Raw genomic sequence first — 27,644 nt, forward strand, 5'->3', positions numbered from 1 at the left:
CGAATTAAGAAGAAGAGCAATCCAGGCAGAGGAAATAGCAGGTGCAAAGGCACTGAGCCCTGACAAGTAGATTGTCAGACAAGCGAGGCTGACAGGAGAATTGGCAGAAATGTAGTGCTGGGGGTGAGAGGGACAATAGCAACGAAATCCAGGATATAAATTAGTTATAGGCTGTGGAGGGTTTTGGATATCACGCTAAGGAGTTTGAACTTTATCCTGCAGAAAATTGCGCCTGTAATTGCAAGTCTGTAAGACTTTTTCAGGGGACGATAATATCAGTTTTGTTCGTTAGGAAAATAACTGGCAGCTGTGTGGAAGATGGGCAGCGAGGGGGAAAGACAGATGGCACAGAGAACTTTTTGGATACCTGTGTTAATGGACATCATGCCCTGGTAGCTTTAATGTGTAGATTTCACCCTCCACAGTAAGGTCAGAAGAGGAGAGTTGTAGGCAGGAAGAAAGGTTGGAAATGAAGCATGAAGGTAGCTCGCGTAAGCAGACAGGTGAGAGACTGAGCTCAGAAAAGTGCAGGAGTGAGCCTGCAGGTACAGAGTTCAGTCCAGAGAGGTCAATGGAGGCTGGAATCAGGATCTCTCATCTAGGAGAAACAGTGACAGGGGCAAGATACAATGGAACAGGCATTCAGGCCATACGGTCTGAGAAAGGTGAACAGGCTTTAGGGAAGAGGTCACAGTGTGAAGAATGGCACTGAATAACAAACATGCCAGGGCCTCTCAAACTTTAGTGAGTATCAGAATCGCTTTTAGGGCTTTGAAACATTCAGATCTCTGTGCCCCACCCTCAGAGATTCTAAGTCAGTAAAAGTCTGGAATAAGTCTAATAATTGGCATTTCTGCATTACCCAAGTGATGCTGATGCTGCCGGTCTCTGGACTAAACAAGATTCTAAGCAGCCTTCCAGATCTACAGTCCTCTGAATTGGTTTCAGGATTTAAAAACATTTCAATGTTCAGATGTACACATTTACTTACCAGACTAGAGAGAATTCTGAGTTGGTGGAGGAAGGCCAGTTCTGACAGATCAAACATGCAATCTGAGAGGCCCAACAGCAAATTAGGCAGCTTTCCATGAAGACCAAAGTGAGAGTTGATTAAAAAAAAATTGTTTTTGGTTCCTCTACAGGCAGCTGCTGGAAAACGGGACTAATGGTTGTTTGAGGAGTGAGAGAAAGGGGCAGGCCCAAGCAAGCACTGTGCTCTGATACTGTCTCTCCTGAAACTGGGTCTGCCAGTCTGGAAGCTGGGGGCTCTGCCCACCTAATTCATTGCTCAGGTAGTCACACAGGGAACACCTGGGCCTCTCTGGGTTGACTGAACTCAGCTCAGCATGAAGCCTAACAGTTTCTGGGGCTTTCTCAAAATGGGACTGAAGGATTTTGTTACACTATTAAAAAGAAAAATATATAGGTACAGATAATAAAATTCTTGAATTGATTACATTATTGTGCATCTTTTAATATGGCGGACTAAACAGGCCTCCAGAAACTAGGCCACATCTTCTGGAGAGCTGCCGGTAATTATATGGCAGGAATGCCTATATAAGCAAGATGTTAATGCTCAACAATTATTCCTTCTTCTTTTTTCTTTTTGACTTAAGCTGCAAAGGTGACAGTAACACTGAAGCTATCAACGTGCAACCTGAGCAACAGATGGCAATTTGCTTAAATTTGCAAGAAGGATTTGAAATGTGAATTGATTAAAATACTGGTACCTATAGTAGATGAAAAGGAGTTGATTCATATTTCAAGATCCTTCAGATATGGAAATTATTAATCAATGAGTCTGCTAGTTTATCACTAGGTATTAGCACATACAAACACCAAATTCCTCTAACATTCTTAGAGGATTTGTGACATAAATTCCTTTGGCTGCATAAGCAAACACACACTCTATTTCCATGTCAATGAGTAAAAACAAACTAATCAGAGCAACAGAACAACTAGAACAGTGTGGGGGTATATATTAGCTGTTTATAGGTATTGACTGAATAAATGAATGGATGAATAAATGAATGGAATAAAGCACAGAGTGGAGGTGACTATCAACCTACCACCAGACCAGGACAATAAAAACAAAAAAGTGTGCATTGTTTGGCTACAGAATTCCAAATTTAGGAAGCAGAAGATGTAGAAGGACAGGAGAGATTGGAGAAGAAGAGGGGGCTGGGACATAGTAAGGGATGGATTATTGGTTAGGAAGGGTCTGGAAGATGAGGAAGATGAGTATAACAGAGAATTGAATCACTTAACTCCTAATGAAAAACACTTTAGCAAAATAGCTCTTCAGACAAGGAATGGAATAAAATCAGCATTGACATAAACAAGCTCTTGGTTCTAATTATCTGGCAAGCAACTGTGACAGATCTCAAAGAAGCTGAGTGGGTGAGGCTGGATCTGTGGTTTTGGAGCCTACTCAAGCATATTGAAGGCTCTTAGGGAAACATAAGTGTCAGAAAGCTTGGAGTGTTGGGGATATCAATTTATTCAACAAGGATTTATTGATCTCCTACCAGGTACAAATATTTTTCTTGATACAAAAGTAAATGACGTGTGATTCTTTTCCTTAAGCAGCATACAATCTATATAGGGAGGCCATACATGTTCAGAAATAATCATATAATAGGGCAAACTTTGATAAATGCCTAGAAGTGTGAGGATGATTTGGAATAGTCATTCATTCATTCGTTTTTAACAAAGTGTGCAATCCAGTGGTTTTAATATGTTCATAAAGTTGTGCAACCATCACTATTATGCAATTCCACAAAACTTTCATCATCCCCCCAAAATCCTGTAAGTGCTAGCAGTCACTCTCCATTCCTTCCTCCCTCTAGCCCCTGACAACCCCATTAATCAATTTTCTGTCTTTATGGATGTCACTATTCCCAATTGATTCCCCCAAAATAAGCTGACCATAAATGTACAGTTTATTTCTAGACTCCCAAATCTATTCCAATGATGTTTATACCTACCCTTATGCCAGTATCACACTCTTTATTTCTGCAGTTTTATAATAAGTTTGAAGTCAGGAAATTTGAGTCCTCCAACTATGTTCTTTTTCAAATTCTTTTGACTATTCTGAGTCTTGCATTTCCATGCAAATTTCAGGATCAGCTTGTCAACTTCTGCAAAAAAAGTCAGTAGAAATTTTGACAGAGATTCCATTTAATCTGTAGATCAATTTTTGGAGTATTGCTGTTTTAACAGTATTAAGCTTTTAAATTCATGATCATGGGATATCTTTGCCTTAATCTAGATATGCTTTGATTTCTTTCAACAATATTCTGTAGTTTTCAGAGTACAAGTGTTACTCATTTTATTAAATTTTTTCCTAGGTATTTTATTCTTTTTGATATTATAAATGGTTTTCTTAATTTCATTTTCAGATTATTTATTGATAGTGTATAAGAACACACTGTTGACTTTTGCATATTGATCTGTATTCTGCAACCTTACTGAACTTATTAGTTCTAACAGTTTTTAAAGGGTTATTCAGAATTTTCTAAGTATAAATTCAAGACATTTGCAAATAGAGATGATCTTACTTCTTTCCCAATATGGATACCTGTTATTTCCTTTTCTTGTCTAGTTGCCCTGACTAGAACCTCCAGCAGAATGTTGAGTAGAAGTATAAAGAGTGGACATATTTGTCTTATTTTTGGTTTAGAGGGAAAGCTTTCAGGCTTTTTCATTAAGTATAATGTTACTCATGAGTTTTTCATGATGCTTTTTATCAGGTTAAGGAAGTTCCTTTCTATTTCTAAGTGATGCCGTATTTTTATTAATGAAATGGTGATGGATTTTTGCAAATGCTTTTTTGTGTCTATTGAGATGATCATGTGTCTTTTGTTCTATATTCTATTAATATGGTATATGACATGGTTGATTTTTATATACTGAACCAACCTTACCTTCTTCGGATAAATCTCACTTGGTTATGGTGTACTTTTTATATGTTGCTGGGTTTAGTTTTCTAGAATATTTTTGAGGAATTCTGAATCTGTATTCATAAGGGATATTGGTTTGTAGCTTTTGTTTCTTGTGATGCCTTTGTGTTTTTTAGAATCAGGGTAATACTAGCCTCATAGAATACGTTGAGAAATATTCCCTCTGCTGATTCGTCTTTAAACAATTGGTAGAATTCACCAGTGAAGTCCTCTCATGGCGGGAAGATTAAAAAACCTTTTTAAAATTGCTGATTCAACCTCTTTACTTGTATTGGTGTATTCAGATATTCTCCTTCTTCTTGAATCAGTTTTGATAGTTCCAGTTTTTCTGTGAATTTGTCCATTTTATCTAGATTATCTACTTTATTGGAATACAATTGTTTTTTTCTTCCCTTATAATCCTTCTTATTTTTGAAAGGTTGGTAGTAATTTTCCTTCTTTCATTTCTGATTTTAGTAATTTTACTCTTTTTCTTGTTTCTTGGCCCAGTCTAGCTAAACTATTTGTCAATTGTATTAATCTTTTCAAAGAGCCAAATTTTAGTTTTGCTGATGTTCTCTATTGGTTTCTTGTTATTTATTTATTTACACTTCAATATTTATCCTTTTCTTCCTTCTGCTTGCTTTTGTTTGTTCTTTTTCTAGTTTCTTAAGACAAAAGGTTAAGATACTAATGTAAGATTTTTATTCTTTTTAAATGTAGGTATTTACCGCTATAAATATCTCTCTAAGTACTGCTTTCATTGTGCTCCATAATTACGATATGCTGTATTTTTATTTGGATTCATCTCGATTCATTTTCTAATTTTTCTTTTGATTTATTTTCTTACCCATTGGTTATTTAGGAGCGTGTTGTTTAATTTTTACATATTAGTAAATTTCTCAAATTTCCTTCTGTTATTGACTTCTAATTTCATTTTATTGTGGTTTGAGAACATACTTTGTACTATTTCTCTTCTTAAAAATTTATTGAAGTTTATTTTGTGGCCTAACATATGGTCTGTCCTGTAAAATGTTCCTTGTGAGCTTGAGAAGAAAGTGTGTTCTGCCGTTGCTGGATTCTGCTGTGTTCTATAGATGTCTGCTAAATTAAGTTAGTGTACTGTGTTGCTCAGGTCCTTTATTTTCTTGCTGATCTTCAGTTGTGTTGTTCTTTCCATCATTGCAAGTGAGGTTTAATATCTCCAGTTACTCTTATTGAATTGTCTTATTTTCTATTCAATTCTGTAAGTTTTGTTTTATGTATGTTTGGATCCTGTTATTTGGGAATTTTATGGGGGGAATACCCACCAGGAAATGCGTGTTTCCTCAGACACACACCGTGTGTGTGTACACTCACGCACCCTCCACACAGATGTCTTTAAACAGCCTGTTCTTCTGCCTTCTGTGTCTCCTCAAGAAACACGTAGGAAACAGTTAGGCAGCAATCAAACAAGCTGCCAGCTAAGCACCAGGCGATTCTCTGTTTGAATTAGGCAGGTTGGAGCAGAGAATCAGGGAGGTGAGAGGAATGGAAGACAGAATCACATTATCTTTCAGCTGCATGGAAAATTGTATTGCAGCATCTATGGATAAGGAACGGAAGTATTACCTCAAGGGCCAATAAAGCTAGAAGGCTGTTTGAACTTGTTGTATATATTCAAAGTCACATTGGGACCTTGAATATAATATTCCTAAAGAGAATAGTTCATGTCAATGGAGGAAGAAAGAACATTTGTCTTCCAGGATCTGATATCCTCCAGGCACACCAGGATTCTTTGCCTGTCAATGACAGATAAATCTGATACACACACACACACACACACACACACACACTCTCACAGTTGCCTCTTTATATATTTATTTTTCTTCCATGATTTTAAATTAATGCCTCTTCTTAGAAATCAAGTTTTCTAAATGTGTTGTTTCATTTTTCTTAACTTATCTTCTTGATGCAAGAAGAGGCTCATAGGTTTTTTCTGAAGAATTTCTGTGTTACCTTTAGCTCAACTTTTGATAAATATTGAATGACTTTGAGTTCAAATTGCTCATTTCTGGTGTGAAAAGCACTAGGTAGAAGATTTTGTGCATATTTTAAAAGAAGTGAGCTGAGTGTTCTTCCAGTCAGCGGAGCTGGGGATAGGGATTAAACTCTCTGAGGAAAGCTGAAGAACCTAAGAAGGAAGGACAAATGCCCACAAAGAAAGGCCACTCTTCCCCTGACACCTTTCCTGGAAACATGCACAAAAAGGTGAGGAATGGGACCCCTGGTTTGGGCCAAAACTCCCCTCAAGAAGCAGTTTTGTTTTTACTCCAGTTCATTGAAGAATAATATTCAAGACCCCAGAACTTGGGTACTTAATCATGTCCACAATGTTATTAGTCTAAAAATATTTTATAAGAGATATAACCGAATGCCCATATTGGGTATAAAATAATGTGGTAAAACACCAGTAGAATGTATTACCTTGGGCAATCTAAGAATTGCTTACAAATTGTCCACCTAATTTCTTGAATGAACTACTTTTCTATAGGTTTTTTTTTTTCTAATTTTTTTCCTAATGTTTGACTGTAACTCTTTGGTGTAGAAAGTAGGGCTGACTGTCTATTAAGACCACTAAATGCATGACAGTAGAATGAAGCCATCTGTATGTATGAGAATGCTTATCTTTATTATTTTATTTTATTTTTTGAGAATGGGGAGTACATGCATCCAGGTTTTTGGAAATAAAAATAAAAAACCAACCACCTTATGATGACATTGATTAAAAGGACTGTCAAACCTATACTCATTTTACCCCATTTGAAATTATTTCTTCGGAAAGGTCTTTAAAATAACATTAAAAATGTTGCTGACAACCATATACCTAACCATATGGTAAGACACAGGTTCTGTATTCATTTTATCTTATTTTACTTATTGTTACTTTTAATATTAGATTCAGGGGGTACATGTGCAGGTTTGTTACAATGTATTCACTTAAAAATGGTGAATCTTTATTGAGCTAATGCAATGTAGGGCAGAACTGATTGGTCATAGAGTCAACAGTGCTCTAAAGGGCAAAATTAAAGGTGACAAAAACATGGAACTATAAAAAGCAGAGAAAAAATGTATGTAAAGTTTTGGGTTGAACAGATCTGATGCTCATTTGAAAAACTGTAATGCATTTTGGAGTTGAAAAACTTACAAAGTAATGGGTTGGGAGAGGTCTTCTAAGTCCAACTAGATAGGGTCATGCCTGCAGAGATGACAAAGAGAAACACATGTGCCAATCATCAGAGTCCACCTTTCAGTTTTGTGGACAGAAGGTATTCTCTGGATCCTGTTTGTCATGAGCTTTTAAAATCAATTATAAAACATAATGAATTGATACCAGGTCTCAGGTAAAAATTGGCCTGCGACTTGCAAAGTTTAGGGCCAGTTAACCTTTAGTTTATAAAGCTGGGAAAACCAATTCTTCCAGGTTTCTACTAGGATGTGAGCTAATTTATTTTAGCTTCTCCCACCAAATTCTTTCCTCCAGTATTATTTTCCAGCATTTACTCTTATTACCTGTTTTGGTGACCAAACTCAGTCATATTTATTATATATTTTTTGATCCCCCAAATGGAATGTATAAGATATAAGTCTGATACCTTCTAGCTGGCTTCCCTCCATTTTCATTTTGTGTGTTACCTAAAAAGAAGTTCTTGTCAACGTAGCCCCTTGGAAGCCAAATTCAAAATTTTCTGGAGCCTTCTTTAGAAGATAATCTATTGGTAGGAGGAAGTACAAACACCTCTCTTAATGTTCCACGGAGGAGTTTTCCAGTGGTTCCTGGAGAGCAATAGATTACCAGGATAAGTTCAAATTTCCCAAGTACATTATACACTTCTCAGCCGCTTAACTTCTCTGGTCCAACCAGGAGTACAGATGGGCTAGTGGAAAGGTTCACCAGGAGAAGTGTTAAAGGCAGAGTGGGATCTTGTAGAGATGAACTGTAGCGTAAACTCAGAAGAATCCAACTACAGAAGCCACTGATTCTTTGAATTCTGATGGGTTGGATACTTTGCTTTGTTGCTGCCTTTGCTATTCCATATTTGGACAAAATTATTTCTCTCACAAGTCAGAATCATTGTTTCTTTCTAGTTGGTGACATCTATGGGCTGCTCAGATATTGAATATTAATGGCCAGAAAGTTGTGGTATTGGAATCAAGACGAATTAACAACTCAGTTTTTTCATAGTTTAGGAATCTGTAGGTCTGTAGGAAGAAGAAAGGATGCTTTGCGAAGGCTGAAAACACACACACATACACATTGTTCTTTACTCTTGCTACTAAAGGAGTTCTGGAGACCACTAGGTGTCAGTCTGCACAGATCCCTACATTTGTGGATGCAAAGGCAAGAAAGAACTCGATTCCTTGGAAAAGCTGTTCTTTAGGAGACAAAGGCACAATACTACACAAAATGAGTTTGATTTCCTCTTCCTTGCCAGAAAAAGTCTTTCATTTAGATCAGAAAGAAAACCCTCTTGGGTCCCTCTCCTCACATCAATCTTCTTCTTTCTTTCTTTTTTTTTTTTTTTGAGTTTAGAGCAAGGAAGAGACACATGTTGAAAGCTGAAGAGTCACGTGTGGGGTCTTCCTCCAGGAATCACACCCAGTCAGGTGCAGCATTTTCTTAGATTCCTGAGCTCTTCTCAGCAGAGCAAACTTTTAGGGAAGAAGGCCACTTTCATGGTGTAATTTGAAGCTATGACTGCAAGTATTACCCCTGCCTCAAATATCCACTCATTAGTGGGCTCTTCCTACCTGCAGTCATGTTTGCACCGATGAACTCTTACCCCTGGGTTAGGTACATTATGTAAGTAAAAACATTCTTGCTTAGATGTATATGTTACATGCTGCTCCTCAAGAGCACACTAACGTTAAATCCAGTTATGTAACCATATTGTGTTAAAGTTATATTATCTATATATCCCCGTGAAAGACACAGAGAGTATAGAATTGAGGGTGTATGTTTCAATTAATAAAGATAATGGGAAGAGGGACAGGTCTTGATCAAGACAATCAAATTGGACAGGATTAGGCTATAGGAAACAGAGAGGCCAATTTGATCAGGGAGCAAAGAGGGACACTATTCTCTATCCTTGTTCAAAGTTACTTCTCTCTCTATTACTCTTCTGTGGGTACCCCTTTCCTTTCAACTAATTTAGAAGATCCAGAATGATCCCTATTTGGGATTATTTAATTCATGAAATAGTTGAGAAAGTGCACAAAAAAGGAAGGGTAATATGTGTTTTCCACTGGGCACTCTATTTTGTTATGCAGCAATAGAAAACGAACGTGCCTGGTGTATCAGAAGCTTATGGAAAGTGATTCGTTTGTACCCTTATGAGTTTAAACATTTTTATGGTATGTATGTATTACTTTTGTTTTATTGTATATTTTTAAAATTTATTAAACTTCAAGTGTTCATAATTGAGTTGTGGTTCTCAGTTCACAGTTAATGTTACTGTTAATTGTGAAATGTCCCTATTTTATTTTTTTATTTCCTCTTCATTCTGTATCTACTTCTCCTACCTGATAGACATCAATTTATATATAATATATATACAAATATATATTTTATGCACATATAAGTATATATAATATATATACAAATATATATTTGCATATATTATTTTATATAAAGGAAATCTATTATATATTTGTTTACATATATATAAAGTTACACATGAATCTTTATAAAATATATAGTGGTATTGGTGGATGTGTGTGTTTTTAATATACATAAGCAAAGTTTGGCTGTAAGTTTCATTCTGTTTCTGATTTTTCTGTATTAACTAGGCTTATAATATCTATTAATGTTGTCTATCAGTCAACATATGCCCAGGAATAGGACTGCTGGACTGTATGTGTTATGTTACTTAATTTCACTAGGTACTACCAGATTGTTTCCCGAATGGCTATAACACATGCCATGCCCACAGCAGTGCACAATGATCCTCCCAACACTTGTGTGATCTGACTATATGAATGTTATCTTACATTAAAATCCAAGTTTATCATCTCCAAAATTCATGCTCTTATTATATTTAATAGTCAGGCAAGTTCTGCAGATGTTCAAAGACACATTTTTAAAGATGAAAAGTATAAATCCTCAAAAGTACCAGACATTACTATATCTAAAGTTAAAAGACAGGTCATTATCTGAATATTTTTTGGTCTATTACTGTTTGTTGTTTTCCTTCAACTTCCTCTGACTTGATTGTGAGAGAAAAATAGGGGTGTGGAAAGAGATACGCTTGGCATATTGCACTGAAATATCAGGGAAACAGGCATATGTGTGTATAGACATAGATACATACATGCAACAGGGGGAAAGGAAGAGCAGCTAAGAGTTTAAAGTAAAAAGGAAGCAAGAGTGACATGTAAACAAAAGAGGATGTTTTCTCTTAAACATTGAGAGTGAAGGTGGTGAGAGTAGGATATATGGAAGGGATGTGAAAAATCGAAATATAAGAGATGCACATATTTTCAGGGTACTTGTGATAGTTTGATACATTCATATAATATGTAAAGATTTTCAAATCAGGGTAATTGAGATGTTCATCCTCTTAAATTTATCTTTTTCTTGATTTAGGAACTTTTGGATTATTCTTTTCTAGCTATTTTGATGGAAAGGGTTTTTAATATGAGTTTTTATGTATGTATGGTGTGAGGGGGAGGCAGAACTTCTGCTTCACCAGGTTGTTTAAGCCATCTCCATATACACAGCTTAACATTGGAAATTTAATACATGTGCAGAGAAATAATTAGTACTGTTGTTCTTGTGTGTTTGGGGAGATGAGGAAAAGGCAGAACACAATGACCGAACGGAGCTTTAGGGTCATGTCAGCATGACCAATTTCTTCTTTGCTTTTTTCCTTGTGGGCTAAATTGTCCAGGTGTTGGAAAAGAAACTTGTAACCAGAATCTACTCATTACCAAATATTATGTTGTAATTACTAGGCATGCCAAGTTTAAATGAATATCACCAAATCTGCTTATCTGAAGCACATCAAATGTGGGCTTTTAAAAGAAATTAAGGTCTATATAGGTTTTTCTTTCATGAAAAATCTTGCTTAAAAATGTATTTAAAAATAGCAATTTGTCTTTTACCAATTTGATGACTGATTTAAGTGTAACTGTCTTATGTAAATCAGCAGCAAGAAGTATGCATTATGTATTGTAGTTAAATGATAATCCATGCTAATGGAAGGGACTGAAATTTAGATAATTGCAACTAATGACTAACTAAAGGAAAAAAAAAGAGTAGACACCTTTTCGAAATGCAGTTACCTAAACACACACTCACACCTTACAAGCACCAGCCTGACTCTCTCAGGGATGTGGTCTCTTCTAAGTTACCTGGGGCCTAAAAATAAGGCCTATGTCCACTGTCCCCTGCATTAGTGTTGCTGATGGAACAATAGAGGCACTAGAGGGGAAGGTTCAAGGCAGACCTGGAAGGTCACCCAGTTTCAGCTCCATCTGGCGCTTGATTCTCCTCAACTTCTTGTCATGTGACTGTCCAGATTCTATTTAAATATCTCCAAGGATTGAAAGTTCACTGCATCTCAAAATAGCCTATTCCACTTTCAGACAATAAATAGAAAGATCTAAGGGTGCTATATTTAAGCATACATTTGTACACATTTGATATCCTACAATTAGTCCTATTTTTGACCATTTGGGTGACTCAGGAAAAAAAATTGCTACTTATTTCTAGTGATAGCATTTGGAAGGCATCTGCCATTTCAATCCCAAAAGTTTCCCTTTGTTAAGCAAAACATTGACAGTCTTCACGAATCTCCTGTGTTTGAGGTTTATTCACTATCTCGGTTATAATTCTCTGAACACCTTGTTTTTTAATCGTCCTCAAAGTGTAGCACTTAAAACCAAGGATAACACCCAAAGAATAATAAGAAACTGAGAAGAGGGGAAATCTCTCAGAATAAGACAGGGTCAGGGATGTGGGTAAGTATAAGTCTGGGATGTTAAATTGTTTTAGTGTATATTTCAAAATCCAAGATGGTTCTTATAAATATAATGAGGTTTTTTAAAAAAGGAAAGTGATATAGGGCAGAATTAAAATGTTAAGGTCCTAAAACAAACAATGACAACAACAATAAGAAAACTAACTATAGAAAGTGGGAATGAGGTCATTCACAATGTCAAGGACTTTTGAGGTCTAAAGTCATATGAAAGACCAGAAACAAGTTGGGAAGAGCAGAAGAAATCCGTTAGTCTTTGTCTATTATCTCTCTTTCTCTCTCTCTCGCTCTCTCTTTTTTTTTTTTAAGACAGAGTCTTGCTCTGTCACCAGACTGGAGTGCAGTGGTGTGATCTCGGCTCACTGCAACCTCTGCCTCCTGGGTTCAAGTGATTCTCCTGCCTCAGCCTCCTGAGTAGCTGGGATTACAGTCATGCGCCACCACACCCAGCTAATTTTTGTAGTTTTAGTAGAGACAGGGGTTCACCATGTTGGCCAGGATGGTCTTGATCTCTTGACCTTGTGATCCACCCACCTTGGCCTCTGAAAGTGCTGGGATTTCAGGCGTGAGCCACCGCACCTGGCTGCCTGTTATCTATTGATTGGATTCCTGGAATAACCTCCTTGCTTTCACTCTGGTGTCTCTTCATCTATTTTCCACACTACAATCAGAGGGATCTTTTCACAACTTAAATTCCTTCCTTGGCTTCCCATCTTTCCTGGGCTAACTACCAGTGTTCTTAATCTGACTTACTAGCCCTTGCATGATCTGCATTTTCCTCCCAGCCTTACCTTGAACCACTTTCTCTTCTGCAGCCCACACTGACTCTTGTCCAGCTCTTAGAACACACCATGGTCCTCGCATTGCCATGGTCTTCTTCCCTTTGTCTAGTTAACTCCCACTTGTCATTGAAAATTCAGTTCAAATGCCATTTTCTCAGGAAAACCATCCCTGACCCTCCATTCTAGGTCAGATCCTTTTCTTAGGTGCTCTTAAAGTTTTTTTCCTTTGGAGCACTCACCTCAGTTTGTAATTGCATATTAACATGACAATTAAGTTATTGTCCATGTAACAGGGGTGGGTTTAATCACTGCCCCAGCTTGAGCAAAAACCTCTCACCAAGATTGGCCATGGATTCTCTTTCCTTCCACACCTCAACCACTCCCTATATTATCAGGATCTCACCTTGCATCTGGGGTGTGTGTGGACGAGGAAGGGATTGTTCTTGCAAGATGGTTGGAAACAGACTGATCAGTTTTTCTTTAGATGGTTACAAGCTCAGATGGAAGGCTACTCTTTCTACTATCCAGTCTTCTTCCAAAGATCAGAAGTAAAGCTTGCAAGATGGTTGGAAACAGATTGATCAGTTTTTCTTTAGATGGTTACAAGCTCAGATGGAAGGCTACTCTTTCTACTATTCACTCTTCTTCCAAAGATCAGAAGTAAAGCTAACAAGGTAACTTAGCAGACAGAGGGTGGTCTAAATAGAATAAAGACAAATGGTATTTGTCTTACAACTTATTGATGCTTTAAAACCTGAGCTACCATTGGTCAGGGTGATGGGGTGGTAGTTAAAGGTAGGAAAAACTGTAACTTGATTTGATTGATTCTGAAATTACTTAATTTCCTATATTTTAGACTCTCAAATATATTACTTTGTGCAAACCTGTATTCCATGCAGGTATACCTGATTATCTCTGCAGTCCACATGGCTTCTGACAACTGCCTGTCCATCCACAGGGGCCATTCTGATTCCCATGTGTACAGCTTGGGATGCTCTCCTATTTCTTTTCCACTAGTGCTGATGAGAACAGGGTACAAACTCAATTCAGTTAATTTCTGTATGTGTCTGGAACTGATGGCCATGTGAAAACTGAGCATTGGTGGGGCAGGGAGAGGTGGAATTGCAGGGGGTTGATGGCTATGAACTGACAAATTGAGAAAACAGGTCACAGAGAATGAAGAACAAATGAATCAGGCAGGTAAAGAGAAGCAGAGATAAGAAATGAAGAAAACGCCTCTTCTGGATTCCTAATGGAGTTCTAGCTTCCAATTTCACTTCTATCTGGAAGCCTAACTGCTTTTTTGATGAACTAGCTGGAGTTAGGTTTGGTTATTTACATTCCAAAGTGCCTTAAGTGAAGCTCCTGTTCAGTTGTGTGTTGGCCTCATTTCTGACCTTTGGAGGGTCCGAATGTTTGTGTTTCCCCAAAAGTCACATGGTGATACCTAATCCTCAATGTGATTGTATTAAGAAGTGGGGGTCTTTGGGAGGTTATTAGTCATGAGGCCTCATGAATGGGATTAATGTCTTTAAAAGAGACTCCAGAGATTCTGTTCCAAGATGGCTGAAAAGGAACAGCTTCGGTCTGTAGCTCCCAATGTGATCAATGCAGAAGACGGTGATTTCTGCATTTCCAACTGAGGTACCTGGTTCATCTCACTGGGACTGGTTGGACAGTGGGTGCAGCCCACGGAGGGTGAGCCGAAGCAGGGCAGAGCATCATCTCACCTGGGAAGCACAAGGGGTTGGGGCATTTCCCTTTCCTAGTCAAAGGAAGCTGTAACAGACTGTACCTGGAAAATCAGGACATTCCTGCCCAAGTACTGCACTTTTCCAATAGTCTTAGCAAATGGTACACCAGGAGATTATATCCCACTCTTGACTTGGTGGGTCCCACGCCCACAGAGCCTTGCTCACTGCTAGTGCAGCAGTCTGAGATCAACCCACGAGGTAGCAGTCTGGCATGGAGAGGGTCATCCACCATTGCTGAGGCTTGAGTAGGTAAACAAAGCGGCCAGGGGAGTTCAAACTGGGCAGAGCCCATGGCAACTCTGCAAGGCCTGCTGCCTCTGTAGACCCCACCTCTAGGGGCAGGGCATAGCTGAACAAAAGGCAGCAGAAACTTCTGCAGACTTAAATGACCCTGTCTGACAACTCTGAAGAGAGCAGTAGTTCTCCCAGCATGGTGTTTGAGCTCTGAGAACTGACAGACTGCCTCCTCAAGTGGGTCCCTGACCCCTGTGTAGCCTAACTGGGAGACACCTCCCAGTAGGGTCTGACTGACATCTCATACAGGTGGGTGGCCTCTGGGATGAAGCTTCCAGAGAAAGGATCAGGCAGCAATATTTGCTGTTCTGCAATATTTGCTGTTCTGCAGCCTCCACTGGTGATACCCAGGCAAACAGGGTCTAGAGTGGACCTCCAGAAAACTCCAACAGACCTGCAGCTGAGAGACCTGACTGTTAGAAGGAAAACAAACAAACAGAAAGGAATAGCATTGACATCAGTAAAAAGGGCATCCACACCAAAACCCCATCTGTAGGTCACCAGCTTCAAAGACCAAAGGTAGATAAAACCACAAAGATGGGGAGAAACCAGAGCAGAAAAGCTGAAAATTCTAAAAACCAGGTCTATCCACGAGGTAGCAGCCTGGCAGGGGGAAGGTCGTCCACCATTGCTGAGGCTTGAGTAGGTAAACAAAGCGGCCGGGGGAGTTCAAACTGGGCAGAGTCCACGGCAGTTCTGCAAAGGATCACAGCTCCTTGCCAGCAACGGAACAGAGCTAGACTGAGAATGACTTTCACAAGCTGACAGAAGTAGGCTTCAGAAGGTTGGTAATAACAAATTTCTCCGAGCTAAAGGAGGATGTTTGAACATGTCACAAGGAAGCTAAAAACCTTGAAAAAACAGACAAATAGCTAACTAGAATAAACAGTGTAGAGAATACCTTAAATGACCTGATGGAGCTGAAAACCATGGCATGAGAACTATGTGACACATGCACAAGCTTCAATAGCTGATTTGATCAAGATAAAGAAAAGGTATCAGTGATTGAAGAGCAAATTAATGAAATAAAGCAAGAAGAGAAGTTTAGAGAAAAAAGAGTAAAAGGAAGCAAAGCCTCCAAGAAACATGGGTCTATGTGAAAAGACCAAATCTACATTTGATTGGTGTACCTGAAAGTGACGGGGAGAATGAAACCAGGTTGGAAAACACTCTTCAGGGTATTATCCAGGAGAATTTCCTCAACATGGCAAGGCAGGCCAACATTCAAATTCAGGAAATACAGAGAACACCACAAAGATACTCCTTGAGAAGAGCAACCCCAAGACACAAAATTGTCAGATTCACCAAGGTTGAAATGAAGGAAAAAATACTAAGGGTAGCCAGAGAGAAAGGTCAGGTTACCCACAAAGGGAAGCCCATCAGATTAACAGCGGATCTCTCAGGAGAAACTCTACAAGCCAGAAGAGAGTGGGGGCCAATATTCAACATACTTAAAGAAAAGAATTTTCAACCCAGAATTTCATATCCAGCCAAACTAAGCTTCATAAGTGAAGAAGAAATAAAATCCTTTACAGCCAAGCAAATGCTGAGAGATTTTGCCACCACCAGGCCTGCCCTACAAGAGCTCCTGAAGGAAGCACTAAGCATGGAAAGGAACAACCAGTACCAGCCACTGCAAAAACATGCCAAATTGTAAAGACCATCGATGGTAGGAAGAAACTGCATCAACTAACTGGCAAAATAACCAGCTAACATCATAATGACAGGATCAAATTCACACATAACAATATTAACCTTACATGTAAATAGGCTGAATGCCCCATTTAAAAGATACAGACTGGCAAATTGGATAAAGAGTCAAAACCCATCAGTATGCAGTATTCAGGAGACCCATCTCACATGCAGAGACATACACAGGCTCAAAATAAAGGGATGGAGGAAGATCTACCAAGCAAATGGAAAGCCAAAAAACAAACAAACAAACAAACAAAAACAAACAAACAAAAAAAACAAACAAGCAAACAAAAAAGCAGGGGTTGCAATCCTAGTCTCTAATAAAACAGACTTTAAACCAACAAAGATCAAAAGAGACAAAGAAGGCCATTACATAATGGTAAAGGGATCAATTCAACAAGAAGAGGTAACTATCCAAAATATATATGCACCCAATACAGGAGCACCCAGATTCATAAAGCAAGTCCTTAGAGACCTACAAAGAGACTTAGACTCCCACACAATAATAATGGGAGACTTTAACACCCCACTGTCAATATTAGACAGATCAACGAGGTAGAAGGTTAACAAGGATATCCAGGATGTGAACTCAGCTCTGCAGCAAGCAGACCTAATAGACATCTATAGAACTCTCCACCCCAAATCAACAGAACATACATTCTTCTCAGCACCACATCACACTTATTCCAAAATTGACCACTATCATAGTTGGAAGTAAAGCACTCCTCAGCAAATGCAAAGGAACAGAAATCACAACAAACTGTCTCTCAGACCACAGTGCAATCAAATTAGAACTCAGGATTAAGAAACTCACTCAAAACCACTCAACTACATGGAAACTAAACAACTTCCTCCTGAATGACTACTGGGTAAATAATGAAATGAAGGCAGAAATAAAGATGTTCTTTGAAACCAATGAGAACAACGTACCAGAATCTGTGGGACACATTTAAAGCAATGTGTAGAGGGAAATTTATAGCACTAAATCCCTGTATTGGGAAAGCAGGAAAGATCTAAAATTGACACCCTAACATCACAATTAAAAGAACTAGAGCAGCAAGAGCAAACACATTCAAAAGCTAGCAGAAGGCAAGAAATAACAAAGATCAGAGCAGAACTGAAGGAGATAGAGACACACACACACAAAAAAACTCTTCAAAAGTCAGTGAATTCAGGAGCTGGTTTTTTGAAAAGATCAACAAAATTGATAGACTGCTAGCAAGAGCAGTAAAGAAGAAAAGAGAGAAGAATCAAATAGATGCAATCAAAAATGATAAAGGGGATGTCACCACCGATCCCACAGAAATACAAACTACCATCAGAAAATACTATAAACACCTCTATGCAAATAAACTAGAAAATCTAGAAGAAATGGATAAATTCCTGGACACACACACCCTCCCAAGACTAAACCAGGAAGAAGCTGAATCCCTGAATAGACCGGTAACAGGCTCTGATGTGTAGGCCATAATTAATAGCCTACCACCCAAAATAGTCCAGGATCAGACAAATTCACAGCCGAATTCTACCAGAGGTACAAAGAGGAGCTGGTACCATTCCTTCTGAAACTATTCCAATCAATAGAAAAAGAGGGAATCCTGCCTAATTCATTTTATGAGGCCAGCATCTTCCTGATACCAAAGTCTGGTAGAGACACAACAAAAAGGAGAATTAGACCACTATCCCTGATGAACATTGATGCAAAAAATAAAATACTGGCAAACTGAATCCAGCAGCACATCAAAAAGCTTATCCACCATGATCAAGTCCGTTTCATCCCTGGGATGCAAGGCTGGTTCATCATACACAAATAAAAAAATGTAATCCATTACATAAACAGAAACAAAGACAAAAACCACATGATTATATCAATAGATGCAGAAAAGACCTTCGACAAAATTTAACAGCCCTTCATGCTAAAAACTCTCAATAAACTAGGTATTGATGGAATGTAACTCAAAATAATAAGAGCTATTTATGACAAACCCACAGCCAATATCATACTGAATGGGCAAAAACTGGAATCATTCCCTTTGAAAACTGGCACAAGACAGGGATGCACTCTCTCACCACTCCTATTCAACATAGTGTTGAAAGTTCTGGCCAGGGCAATCGGGCAAGATAAGGAAATAAAGGGTATTCAATTAGGAAAAGAGGAAGTCAAATTGTCCCTGTTTGCAGATGACATGATTGTATATTTAGAAAACCCTAAAATCTCCTTAAGCTGATAAGCAACTTCAGCAAAGTCTCAGGATACAAAATCAATGTGCAAAAATCACAAGCATTTCTATACACCAGTAAAAGACAAACAGAGAGCCAAATCATGAGTGAACTCCCATTCACAACTGCTTCAAAGAGAATAAAATACCTAGGAATCCAACTTACAAGGGATGTGAAGGACTTCTTCAAGGAGAACTACAAACCACTGCTCAATGAAATAAAAGAGGACACACACAAATGGAAGAACATTCCATGCTCATGGATAGGAAGAATCAATATCGTGAAAATGGCCATACTGCCCAAGGTAATTTGTAGATTCAATGCCATCCCCATGAGCTACCAATGACTTTCTTCACAGAATTGGAAAAAATGACTTTAAAGTTCATATGGAACCAAAAAAGATCCCACATTACCAAGACAATCATAAGTCAAAAGAACAAAGCTGGAGGCATCACGTGACCTGACTTCAACCTATGCTACAAGGCTACAGTAACCAAAACAGCATGATACCAGTACCAAAACAGAGAGATAGATCAGTGGAACAGAAAAGAGGCCTCAGAAATAACACCACACATATACAACCATCTGATCTTTGACAAACCTGACAAAAACAAGAAATGGGGAAAGGATTCCCTATTTAAAAAATGGTGCTGGGAAAACTGGCTAGCCATATGCAGAAAGCTGAAATTGGATCCCTTCCTTACACCTTATACAAAAATTAATTCAAGATGGATTAAAGACTTAAATGTTACACCTGAAACTGAAAAACCCCAGAAGAAAACATAGGTAATACCATTCAGGACAAAGGCATGGGCAAGGACTTCAGGTCTAAAACACCAAAAGCAATGGCAACAAAAGCCAAAACAGACAAATGGGATCTAATTAAACTAAAGAGCTTCTGCACAGCAAAAGAAACTACCATCAGAGTGAACAGGCAACCTACAGAATGGGAGAAAGGTTTTGCAATCTACCCATCTGACAAAGGGCTAATATCCAGAATCTCCAAACAAACAATTTAAAATAAAAAAACAAACAACCCCATCAAAAAATGTCTCAAAAGAAGACATTTATGCAGCCAACAGACACAGGAAAAAACCTCATCATCACTGGTCATCAGAGAAATGCAAATCAAAACCACAATGAGATACTATCTCACACCAATTAGAATGATGATCATTTAAAAGTCAGGAAACAACAGGTGCTGGAGAGGATGTGGAGAAATAGGAATGCTTTTACACTGTTGGTGGGACTGTAAACTAGTTCAACCATTGTGGAAGACAGTATGGCCATTCCTCAAGGATCTAGAGCTAGAAATACCATTTGACCCAGCCATCCCATTACTGGGTATATACCCAAAGGATTACAAATCGTGCTACTATAAAGACACATGCACACATACGTTTATTGTGGCACTATTCACAATAGCAAAAACTTGGAACCAACCCAAATGGCCATCAATGATAGACTGGATTAAGAAAATGTGGCACATGTATACCATGGAATACTATGCAGCCATAGAAAAGGATGAGTTCATGTCCTTTGCAGGGACCGGGATGAAGCTGGAAACGATCATTCTGAGCAAACTATCACAAGGACAGAAAACCAAACATCGCATGATCTCACTTATAGGTGAGAACTGAACAATGAGAACACCTGGACATAGGGTGGTGAATATCACACATGGGGGCCTGTCATAGGGGGAGGGGGAGGGATAGCATTAGGAGAAATACCTAATGTAAATGAGTTAATGGATACAGAAAACCAACATGGCACATATATACCTATGTAACAAACCTGCACGTTATGCACATGTACCCTAGAACTTAAAGTATAATAAAAAGAAAGAAAGAAAAGAAAAGAAAAGAAAAGAAAAGACAAGACTGCAGAGAGCTAGCTAGTCCCTTTCACCATGTGAGGACACGGAGAGAAAGCGCTATCTATAGGAAAGCAGCCGACACTGAATGGGCTGGTTCCTTGATCTTTGAGTTCTCAGCCTTTAGGACTGTCAGATATAAATCTTTGCCATTTGTAAGCTACTGAGTCCGTGGTATTTTGTTATAGCAACCCAAATGAACTAAGAGGAATGGGATGAGCAGACCCAGAGTTGCAGAGGCCACAGTGGAAGTTATGGCTTTGGAAGTGATAGTCATTGTATAAATAGAATAAGGCAATTATCTGGGACTTCTAAGGGCATAAAAATGTTTGAAATCATCACAGGACTCATTTAGGTGGTAAAGGGAAGGAAACTTTTTTCATTTACAAAGAACAAAAATATAACAAAAAGCAATCAGGTGGACACTGTACTCCTTTTGTTCCTCCTTTACCTATTATGACAGTGCTATCAGGCTTTACTATGGCTTCTTCCTGGACACTTTTCTATATATTACAATTATGATAAGTTTAGATATGAAGGAATAAGATTGGGGGTAATGCTATAACTAATATTTGTACAGTGCTCTAAAGCTTAGAAAGTGCTTTCACAGCTGGCCGCGGTGGCTCACGCCTATAATCCCAGCACTTTGGGAGGCTGAGGTGGGCAGAACATGAGGTCAGGAGATCGAGACCATCCTGCCTAACACGGTGAAATCCCGTCTCTACAAAAAATACAAAAAAAATTAGCCAGGCATGGTGGCAGGTTCCTGTAGTTCCAGCTACTCAGAAGGCTGAGGCAGGAGAATGGCATGAACCCGCAAGGCAGAGCTTGCAGTGAGCCGAGATCACACCACTGCACTCCAGCCTGGGCGACAGAGTGAGACTCCATCTAAAAAAAAAAAAAAAAAGGAAGTGCTTTCACATATATTGTACTGCTATGCTTTATGGGGCACCTACTGGGCATCAGATGCTCTGTCAGGGTTTGCTGCATAATAGTTGATTCCTACCACCATAATCACAAGAAGACATTTACAATTTTTTTAATTTTATGTTCCAGGATACACGTGCAGGATGTACACGTTTGTTACATAGGTAAACGTATGCCATGGTGGTTTGCTGCACCTATCAAGCCATCACCTAGGTATTAAGCTGAGTATGCATTAGCTATTTTTCCTGATGTTCTCCCTCCCACTTCCATCACCACCCATCCCCTGACAGGCCCCCGTGTGTGTTGTCCCCCTCCCTGTGTTCATGTGTTCTCATTGTTCAGTTCCCACTTATAACTGAGAACATGTGGTGTCTGGTTTTCTGTTCTGGCATTAGTTTGCTGAGGATAATGACTCCAGCTTCATCCATGTCCCTGCAAAGGACATGATCTTGTTCCCTTTTATGTCTGCATAGTATTCTATGGTGTATATGTACCACATTTTCTTTATCCAGTCCATCATTGATGGGCATTTGGGTTGATTCCATGTCTTCGTTATTGTGAATAGTGCTGCAGTGAACATATGTGTGCATATATCTTTATAATAGAATTATTTATATTCCTTTGGGTATATACCTAGTAATGGGATTTCTGGGTCAAGTGGTATTTCTGGTTCTAGATCTTTGAGGAGTTGCCACACTGTCTTCCACAATGGTTGAACTAATTTAAATTCCCAGCAACAGTGTAAAAGTGTTCCTATTTCTCTGCAACCTCGGCAGCATCTGTTGTTTCTTGACTTTTTAATAATTGCCATTCTGACTGACGTAAGATGGTATCTCATTGTGGTTTTGATTTGCGTTTCTCTGATGATCAGTCATGTTGACTTTTTATTCATATGTTTTTTGGCTGCAAAAGTATCTTCTTTTGAGAAGTGTCTGTTCATGTCCTTTGCCCACTTTTTAATGTTTTTTTTTTTTTTCCCTGTAAATTTGTCTAAGTTCCTTGTAGACTCTGAATATTAGACCTTTATCAGATAGATGGATAGATTGCAAAAATTTTCTCCCACTCTGTAGGTTGCCTATTCACTCTGATGATAGTTTCTTTTGCTGTGCAGAGGCTGTTTAATCAGATTCCATTTGTCAATTTTTGCTTTTGTTGCAATTGCTTTTGATGTTTTCATCATGAAATCTTCACCCTTGCCTATGTCCTGGATGGTATTGCCTACATTTTCTTCTAGGGTTTTTATAGTTTTTGGTTTTACATTTAAGTCTCAAATCCATCTTGAGTTACATTTTATATAAGGTATAAGGAAGGAATTCAGTTTCAATTTTCTGCATATGGCTACCCAGTTCTCCAAACACCATTTATTAAATAGGGAATCCTTTCCACATTGCTTATTTTCATCAGGTTTGTTGAAGATTAGGTGGTTGTAGATGTATGGTCTTATTTCTGAGTTCTCTATTCTGTTCCATTGGTCTCAGTGTCTGTTTTTATTCCAGTACCATGCTGTTTTGGTTACTGTAGCCTTGTAGTATAGTTTGAAGTCAGGTAGCGTGATGCCTCCAGCTTTGTTCTTTTTGCTTAGGATTGTCTTGACTATATGAGCTCTTTTTGGTTCCCTGTGAATTTTAAAGTAGTTTTTCTTTTTCTAATTCTGTGAAGAATGTTAATGGTAGTTTGGTGGGAGTAGCATTGAATCTATAAATTACTTCAGGCAGTATGACCATTTTCACAATATTGATTCTTCCTGTTCATGAGGATGGGATGTTTTTCCATTTGTTTGTGTCCTTCCTTATTTCCTTGGGCAGGGGTTTGTAGTTCTCTTTGAAGGGGGCTTTCACTTCCATTGTTAGCCATATTCCTAGTTCTTTTATCATCTTTGTAGCAATTACAAATGGGGGTTCATTCATCATTTGGCTCTCTGCTTGGAATGCTTGTGATTTTTGCACATTGATTTTGTATCCTGAGACTTTGCTGAAGTTGCTTATCAGCATAAGAAGCTTTGGTGCTGAGATGATGGGGTTTTCTGATGATAGTACCATGTAATCTGCAAACAGAGACAGTTTGACTTCCTCTCTTATAATTTGAATATGCTTTATTTATTTCTCTTGCCTGACTGCCCTGATCAGAACTTCCAATTCTATGTTGAATAGGAGTGGTGAGAGAGGGCATCCTTGTCTTGTGCCAGTTTTCAAGGGGAATGCTTTCAGCTTTTGCCAATTCAGTATGATATTAGCTGTGGGGTTTTCATAAATGGCTCTTATTATTTGAGCCAGTTTATTGAGAGTTTTTAACACGAAGGGATGTTGAATTTTATTGAAGGCCTTTTCTGTGTCTATTGAGATTATCATGTGATTTTTGTCTTTAGTTCTGTTTATATGATGAATTACATTTACTGAATTGCAAATGTCAAACCAGCCTTGCATCCCAGGGATGAAGCCGACTTGATCTTGGTGGATAGCTTTTTGATGAGCTGCTGGATTCAGTTTGCCAGTACTGAGGATTTTTACATAAATGTTCATCAGGGATATTTGCCTGAAGTTTCCTTTTTTGTTGTTGTATCTCTGCCAGATTTTGGTATCAGGATGATACAGGCCTCATAGAATGAGTTAGGGAGGAGTCCCTGCTTTTCTTTGGTTTGGAATAGTTTCAGAAGAAATGGTACCAGCTCCTCTTTGTATCTCTAGTAGAATTCAGATGTAAATCTCTTTGGTTCTGGGCTTCTTTTGGTTGGTAGGCTATTTATTATTGCCTCAATTTCAGAGCTTATAATTGGTCTATCAGGGATTCAACTTCTTTCTTGTCCAGTCTTGAGAGTGTGTATGTGTCCAGGAATTTATCCACTTCTTCTAGATTTTCTAATTTATTAGTATAGAGGTGTTTATGGTATTCTCTGATGATTGTTTGTATGTCTGTGGGGTCAGTGGTGATATCCCCCTTATCATTTCTGATTGTATCTATTTGATTTTTCTCTCTTTTCTTCTTTTTCAGTCTAGCTAGTTGTCTATCTATTTTATTATTTTTTTCAAAATCTACCTCCTGGATTTGTTGATTTTTTAAAGGGTTTTTTGTGTCTTTATCTCCTTCAGTTCTGCTTGATCTTGTTTATTTCTCATCTGCTAGCTTTGGGGTTTTCTTGCTCTTGGTTCTCTGGTTCTTCTAGTTATGATGTTAGGAGGTTGATTTGAGATCTTTCTAGCTTTTTTTTTTTCTTTTTTTTTTTTTGAGACGGAGTCTGGCTCTGTCTCCCGGGCTGGAGTGCAGTGGCCGGATCTCAGCTCACTGCAAGCTCCACCCCCCGGGTTTACGCCATTCTCCTGCCTCAGCCTCCCGAGTAGCTGGGACTACAGGTGCCCGCTGCCTCACCCGGCTAGTTTTTTGTATTTTTTTAGTAGAGACGGGGTTTCACCGTGTTCGCCAGGATGGTCTCGATCTCCTGACCTAGTGATCCGCCCGTCTCGGCCTCCCAAAGTGCTGGGATTACAGGCTTGAGCCACCGCGCCCGGCCCTTTTTAGCTTTTTGATGTGGGCAATTAGTGCTATAAAATTCCCTCTTAACACTGTTTTAGCTGCATCCCAGAGATTCTGGTACATTGTCTCTTTGTTCTCCTTGGTTTCAAAGAACTTGATTTCTGCTGTAAGTTCATCATTTACCCAGGAGTCATTTCAGGAGCATATTGTTCAATTTTCATGTAGTCATGTAGTTTTGAGTGAGTTTCTTAATCTAATTTCTAATTTCATTGCACTGTGGTTTGAGAGACTGTTTGTTATGATTTCAGTTCTTTTGCATTTGCTGAGGAGTGTTTTACTTTCAATTATGTGATCAGTTTTAGAGTAAGTGCCATATGGAGCTGAAAAGAATATATATTCTGTTGTTTTTGGGTGGAGAATTCCATAGATATCTATCAGGTCCACTTGATCCAGAGCTGAGTTCAAGTCCTGAATGTCTTTGCTAATTTTCTGTCTCGATAATCTGTCTAAGATTGACAGCTGGGCGTTAAATTCTCCCATTATTATTGTGTCAGAGTCTAAGTTGCTTTGTAGGTCTCTAGGAGCTTGTTTTATGAATCTGGGTGCTCCTGTATTGGGTACATATATATTTGGGATAGTTAGCTTTTCTCATTGAATTGAATCCTTTATGATATGTGCTACCCTTCTTTGTCTTTTTTGATCTTTGTTGGTTTAAAGTCTGTTTTGTCAGAAACTGGGACTGTAACCCCTACTTTTTTTCTGCTTTCCATTTGGTTGGTAAATTTTCTTCCATCCCTTTATTTTGAGCCTATGTGTGTCTATGCATGTGAGATGGGTCTCTTGAATACAGCACACTAATGGGTCTTGACCCTTTATCCAGATAGCCATTCTGTGTCTTTTAATTGGGGCATTTGGCCTATTTACTTTTAAGGTTAATGTTGTTATGTGTGAATTTGATCCTGTTATCATGATGCTACCTGGTTATTTAGTAGACTTGTTGATGTAGTTGCTTCATAGTGATGTTGGTTTTTGTAGTAGGTGGCAATGGTTTTTCCATTCCATATTTAGTGCTTTCCTCAGGAGCTCTTGCAAGGCAGGCCTGGTGATAATAAATTCCCTCAGAATTTGCTCGTCTGAAAATGATTTTATTTCTCCTTCACTTATGAAGCTTCATTTCACCAGATAAGAAATTCTGGATTGGCAATTCTTTTTAAGAATGTTGAATATTGGCCCCCAATCTCCTCTGGCTGGTAGGGTCTCTACGGAGAGGTCTGCTGTTCATCTAATGCGATTTCCTTTGTGGGTGGTCTGGCCTTTCTCTGTAGCTGCCCTTAACATTTTTTCCTTCATATCAGCCTTGGGGAGTCTGATGATTATGTGTCTTGGGGTTGATCTTCTCATGGAGTATCTTACTGAGGTTCTTTGGGTTTCCTGGATTTGAATGTTGGCCTGACTTGGTAGGTTTGGTAAGTTCTCCTGGATGATATCCTGAAGTATGTTTTCCAACTTGGTTCCATTCTCCTCATCTCTTTTGGGTACCCCAATCAGTCGTAGATTCAGTCTTTTTACACAATCCCATATAGAGGTTTTTTTTTTTTTGGAGATGGGGTCTTGCCCTGTCGCCCAGGCTGGAGTGCAGTGGTGCAATCTCAGCTCACTGTAACCTTGCCTCTTGGGTTCAAATGATTCTCCTGTCTCAGCTTCCCAAGTAGCTGGGATTACAGGTGCCTGCCACCATGCCCAGCTAATTTTTGTATTTTTAGTAGAGACAGGGTTTCGGCATGGTGACCAGGCTGGTCTCAAACTCCTGACCTTGTGATCTGCCCACCTTGGCCTCCCAAAGTGCTGGGATTACAGGCGTGAGGCACTGCACCTGGTCATTCTTGGGGGTTTTGTTCATTCCTTTTCATTATTTTTTTCTCTAATCTTGTCTTCCTGTCTTTTTTCAGCAAGATAGTCTTCAGGCTCTGAAATTCCTTCCTCTGCTTGGTCTATTCCGCTGTTGATACTTGTGATTACATTGTGAAGTTCTTGTGTTGTGTTTTTCAGCTCCATCGTTATTCTCTATCAACTTATTATTCTGGTCAATAGCTCCTGTAATGTTTTATCATGGTTCTTAGCTTCTTTGCATTGCATTAAGACATGCTCCTTTAGCTTAGCAAAGTTTGTTATTACCCACCTTCTGAAGCCTACTTCTGTCAGTTCATCCATCTCAGCCTCTGCCCAGTTGTGCAGCCTTGCTGGAGAGATGTTTCAATCATTTGGAGGAGAAGAGGCACTTTTTGGCTTTTTGAGTTTTCAGCATTTTTTCTTTGATTCTTTCTCATCTTCAGGAGTTTAGCTAGCTTCCATCTTTGAGGCTGCTGATCTTTGGATAGAGCTTTTGTGGGTACTTTTTGTTGATGTTGTTCTTGTTGTTGCTTTCTGTTTGTTTTTCTTTTAACAGTCAGGCTTTTCTTCTGTAGGGCTGCTGTGTTTTGCTGGAGGTTCATTCCAGACTCTATTCACCTGAGTCTCTCCTGCACCTGGAGGTGTCACCAGTGGAGGCTGCAGAACAGCAAAGATATCTGCCTGCAAGGAAGACATTTTTATTCATTCTTTACAAATGAGAAAATGGAGGCTTGGAGAGCTTAAATGACCCGCCTATGAAAATTCAGGTGCCAGGGATTGAA

Source organism: Macaca fascicularis, chromosome 13, assembly GCF_037993035.2.
Source record: "Macaca fascicularis isolate 582-1 chromosome 13, T2T-MFA8v1.1".
In the NCBI taxonomy this organism is placed as follows: domain Eukaryota; kingdom Metazoa; phylum Chordata; class Mammalia; order Primates; family Cercopithecidae; genus Macaca; species Macaca fascicularis.